Raw genomic sequence first — 6,310 nt, forward strand, 5'->3', positions numbered from 1 at the left:
ACAAAGCTAGCTTGGCAGAAAACACATGTTTGGTTTGGAAAAACACATATTTTCTTCACTTTTCATACGCATTTCTTCCTTTCCTTCATTTATTCCAAACACATTTTCGAAGCCTCTAACGCCGTCTAAAACTCAGTCAAGCACATCAACTCAGTGTATTTTCCCCATTCGCCATTCCAATCCTTCGCCACTCCAATTTATATCAATTTTTTAGTAACAACCTCAGATCTGGATAAAAACCATAATTTTCATTTGCAAACTTAGATAATTGTCATCTCCTACCCATTTACACAGAAACCATCATTGGTATCAAAAAAAGAGTAGATGAAATCAACCCTCTGGGTATGTATTTTATTTAACGATTTATTTTTAATTTAGTTAGACACTTACTTGCAGGAATAAGAGATTTTTATTCCTCCCTTACTGTTCTTATTTATAGTTACTTGTACCTATAGAAAGAAACTTTTTCTTGCATTCTAAGTCCACGTTGTGAAGACAGACTTTGAACTAAAGCGCCCTGATCCTGACACAATCTGCCAAATGTATTCCTATACCTACAAAGTACTTGTTCCATCCAGTTTGCGAACCTCGAATGTTTAAATGTTGCAATGACGCCAGTAGCTATTGGTTGCTTCTTCCGCTGATGATACAGCTACAAACTTTAGAAATAAAAATCGAACTGGTAATGTTTATTCTAAATTAATAACAAAAAGACGTGATGCAAGTTTATAACCACTTTGCCAACTTAACTGTAAGACATTGAAAGAATTACAAATGCTCTACCATTCAAAGTTTATCTTGCCCTAGAAAGAATTCTGCAAATATTTGCCGCATTAAAAAACCACAAAGTTTTCTATTATGTTGTGAATAAAATTAAAACAACTTGAGTTTTTATAATATTTACAAACAACTCTTCGTTAATAATTCAAGCAATTACATCATACAACTTACAAATATACTTTATAAATATGTAATAGTTCAAATCTACAACCTAATGATGCAACTCCTCACAAATTATATCATTAGATTGTTTATACTTTTATATTAAGGTTAATTTTAAAATATTGATATGCTCTCGTTTCCAAAACAAATTAATTAAACAAAGCAAAATCCTTATAAACATTCATTATCAAAGCTTACAAGAAAGATCCTAAAATTACATCATAATCAAAAAAAATCTCAGATCATTTAAATCCGTACCAAAAAAAATTTTACTTGCTCATTATTTATATCTAGATATACAAATTAAAAAATGTCTGGTTATCAAAATCATACATATCATCTCGTATCGATTCAATCTACAAAGTTGTTAATCACGAGATCCCAACTAAATCGAAACGTGACAAAACACCCGAATTCGGTACAATTAAATTCTAATTGAGGCGAAACCCAACAATGACATCGCGATAAACCGTGTCCGAAACCAAGCGTGACTATATTTCTTCTCTCTTTCTCCTGTTGGGTTTGTAGATGGAATACAGTTAACCGCCACCGGCTTCATGTCTTTGAAATACGCTGCTTTTGCTCGAAGCTGTGGTGCATCGAAGGCGGCTTCTACGTCATTAAATACGTCACAGACCTGATTCACACGTGCAGGAATGTGCACGGATTCCTGCTTGAAAGTAGGTCACAGCTTTAAACATGAACGAGGAGATTCAATTTGATGTTTATGTGGCGCTCTCTGTTAAATGGTAGTGGTATTAAACGAAATTAAAGAGATAGACTAAATAGGATTTTATAATTTCATTACAGAAATTTAAAATAATGTTGAAAAGAAGAAATCTTTTTTTGGCTTCTATTATTATTATTAACTATAAAAGTTTATTTCTCTATTTTTTTTTGATCATATTAATAATATCTTAAAATCACATTATTTAAAAGAAAATAATAAGAATTGCCAAAATAGTTATTTTTAATTAAAAAAACTGAATTGATACGATATCTTTTAAAATAACACTGATTACAAAAAAAATGTAGTCTTGTTTTTGAACTTAAACAAGTTCATATTGACGTCAAAATGTGCTAAATATATTCTTTAATTATCAGAAAGGACATGAATAATAACAGTTACCATAAAAATTTTACAACTTACTTTAAAATTGGATTTAATTATCACGAAATTAGAGCCAACAATTATGATCATAAAATATTGGTGCCAGTCACTTTTCCCATTATTTTCTATTTAAACAAATTATTTATTTAGTTTCAAAAATATATTCGTCAGAGTGTCGTTTCCTTACGCTATTTAACTTTAGGTTATCATGACGATTGCGTTAGTGACCTGTGCATCTAATGTTCTTCCTTCTTTACAAGTTTGAACTTTGACCGCTTTCAATGACGACATTAAGCAGTCATAATGAAGTATTTTTTTTTAAATTGGACGATCCTATTTTTGATTTTATTATATAAGATCTTTTAAAAGTATTGTATCAAATAAGGTCTTTTCCAGAAGATTCAAAATTTTGAGAAAATAGAAATGAGGTGTTTGGTGTGAATTAAATAAGAACCAGTTAATTGATAAAACCTTTAAAATACTTAATATATACAAAAAAAGTTAAAAAGATGTCTTTCTTGAGTCTCAAAACTTTGAGTAAATAGAAGAATCTTATTGGTGTTAATCAAAATGATTTTAATGTATTAGAAATATCTCAAAAATACTCACTAAGAACGTTGTAGTTAAAAAAAAATATTTTGATGCGTTTTGAAAGTATTTCTAAGTTAGGAAAGAATAGAAAATATATATTGGTGTGTGTCAAAATGATTCTAACACATTGACAACATCCTCATGATATTTAGCAAAGACATAAATAAGTTAAAAAAATTAAAAGGTCTACTAAACTGTTCTTAATGATCATTATCTGTCAGAATTTCTCAATATAACAAAAAAAGCAGGAAAAAAGTTTTTGTCTCTGCAAATATATAAAAAAATACAAAATTTGTACGGAAATTAGTCTGAAAAAGGAAAACCTCATAAAAACACAATGTAATCAATAGGAGCTGACTACAGCAAGCAAAAAATAAAAACCTAGTCAGCACATTGATCAGGTTGGCGGCATAATAGTGCACACTATCTCGAGCTCTCACAGTACGTCAGCGTTTCTCAACCTGTGGGGCGCGCACCCCTAGGGGGGCGTCATAATTCTATATAGGGGGCGCCAACACATCAAACTGAAAAAAAAGATAATTACTAATAAAAAATTACAAAAAATTAAGTAAGTACAGTACACATTTAACTATTCACTCGTACCTATGTATTTAATTACTATAAATATGATTGTATCAGTAGGTACTGTCAAATGCCAAATGAAACTAATAATAGACTCATCAGTACTAAATTAAAAGTAGCTGTAATGATTATAATTATTAGTGACTCCCTTGGGCCTGTCTCGCACAGCAAAGTTTTTCAAAAGATGATTTTATATTACAAATAGCCACTCTCAGTTCTTTGGTCTATATTCAGTCGAGACCTATATTTTGTCTTTAAAGCAGCCACCGCAGAAAATCCGGCTTCAAAAAGGTAGGATGTTGAAAATGGTAATAATATACGAAATGCTCTTGTTTTCAGTGGAGAAAATTCATCATCCAATCCGGTCCAAAATTCAAGAGAGATTTATTACTAAATTCTCTCTATTACTAAATTTCGCCGCTTGCACTAAAGTCTATGAAGATTTCTTCTTCTGCAGTTGAGAGGCCTTCGTGAGTAGTTCGAAATGGATCCCTAACCCACTCGTAACTTGCTACCAGTTTGTCGTCAGCAAGAAAATACTTTTCAAAATTCTGTGCCAACATGGCTAAATGACTTCTAAACAACTTTCACATACAGTTCTTCTTCCTTGCATGTTTTGGCACACTCATTCACATTTGCAAACATTTCTAGTTTTTTTTGTTTCACATTTCTGCTCCACAGCTCCAAATTTCTACAGAAAGCACTAACTTTATCACTGTGTGTTTACTCCTTGGAGTTGTAGATTCAGGGTATTTAATTTCTCGAATATGTAACCAATTTCATCACAAATAAAGCATCTCGAAACTTTTTGGCTTCCAGGCGGTTATCCTCTTCTAGAAAAGTGGCAATTTCCTCTTTTAACTCATAAACACATTGTAGAAATTTCCCACGCGATAGCCTCACAATAAAATAGCAAAGTTGAATGTTCTGCACCCATATCTTTGCAAAGTGCATTAAAGATTCTTGATTTTACGGGTCTCATTTTTATATAAGTTACTACAGTTACAACCGTCGTTAGCACAATGCTGAGACCAGGACTCATTTCTTTGGAAACCTGAACCTTTCTATAGATGGTCGGTGTCCAGACACATTGCGGAGACTTTTGTTTTACTTTGTACGCTTTGGAATCTTCCAGATATTGTACAAGCACCATCTGTGCATATTCCAACGCAATTCTTCCACTGTATGTTTGCCTCATTAATAAAATCAATTAAAATATCAAACAAAGCGAGTGCTGTTGCTTTGAGTTCTATAGGTTTGCAGAAAAGTAGTTCTTCTAGTGCCGATATGCGATCACAAAACCAGACATCGGCAATTAAATGATGCGTCTTTGTTGCTATCTGTTGCGTCGTCAAGCTGAATCGAAAACAATTTGTCATAAAACTTTTCGAGAAGCTGGTGCTGTACATCTTCGGCTATATCACCAATTCGGCGGGCAACAGTATCATTTGAAAGAGGTATGGATTGTAATTGTTTGGCAAAATTATCTCCAAACATAGTTTCTACAATCTCCATCGCAACTGGCACAATAAGGTCTTCACCAATGGTGTGAGCCTTTTTATATCTGGCTATTTTATATGATACTTTGTAAGAGGCAAGTAAAACGTTTTCGTTCACAAACAAAGTTTTTTTGAAGAATGATGTTTGCTCTTCATATGACTAATTTTAATTCAAAGAATTCTCGGAGCTTGTTAACGTACTCACTATGAAGTGTTTCCAAATGGCGTCTAAGTTTATTAGGTTTCATGCTGTCTGCTGCCAAAATTTTTATACAAATGACGCAAAAGAAAGGTAGGGGGGCGCCATAAAAATTGTTATTGAAAATTGGGGCCCGAATACTGAAACGTTGAGAAACGCTGCAGTACGTGTAAAATTTATTTTAATATCGTTATTATTTCTAGTTTGATAATTGTGTTTATCGCTCACTTTACGATATGAGATTTGATAATTTTGAATGTATTGTAGACATTCTAGAATGTATGTACTCGGAACAGTCAGAATATTCAATTCAGAGAATTTGGTACTGCAGCATTCGACAAAGCGCAAACCAGTCATGCATCTCTTTTGCACTCGAAAAGTCTGGGCAGAGTGACTCCAGCATAGAATGGCGTAAGACACTTGTGCGTAGAAATCATTTGACAATCAAAGTGTTAAATGGTACTAAATTTATCAGATTTCTATTTGTAAAATACACTTATTTAATTTCCTGACTAAGCTCAGTACATGAGCCTCACGTTAACTTGGAATCAAGTATCACTTTCAGATATTTAACCAGCTGAGTGTGATTTGGAGGAATTTTTGGTGAGCTTTTAATTTTAGCAACAATAACTCGTGGTCAACGCAGTCGAAAGCCTTAGTTGATATTCAGAATATTTTTTGTGCTATTTCCAACGCAAGTTACCTGGATATGTTGCGATTGTAGTTTTTTCCACAGTTCTAGAGATTTTATATTCTGGCAGAACGGTGTACCCTATTTAGAATAAGCAACTTCGCATCGGTGGTTTGGCCCTTTTGGGTTGGGTTTTTCATCACATTCCTTTGGTACTTTTGATACAACCTGTATAAAGATAACAATAAAGAAAAAAATTTATTCTTTTAAATAATATTTATTTAATGAAACGATTTCCGTCAATCATAAATTGAGTTATGATTTTTTATATCTCCAAAAACATTCAATTTTCGATATTTTATGATTTAATCGCCCATAATCTTTATGTTTTAACTTTGATTATAATTTGGCATCATTCATCATAATTTACACTATTTTTACTACAAATTCTGAAAATCTCATGATTCCAAACCGATTTTCCAGTGAGTTATGATTTTTATATCTCCAAAAACACTAAATTTTCGATATTTTATGATTTAATCACCCATAACTTTTTTGTTTTAACTTTGATAATAATTTTGTATAATTTATCATAATTTACACTATTTTTACAACAAATTCAGCAAATCTCATGATTCCAAACCGATTTTGTAGTGAATTATGATTTTTTATATCTCCAAAAACATTCAATTTTCGATATTTTATGATTTAATCACCCATAATTTTTTTGTTTTAACTTTGATGATAATTTTGCA

Source organism: Onthophagus taurus, chromosome 7 (assembly GCF_036711975.1).
Source record: "Onthophagus taurus isolate NC chromosome 7, IU_Otau_3.0, whole genome shotgun sequence".
Lineage (NCBI taxonomy): Eukaryota > Metazoa > Arthropoda > Insecta > Coleoptera > Scarabaeidae > Onthophagus > Onthophagus taurus.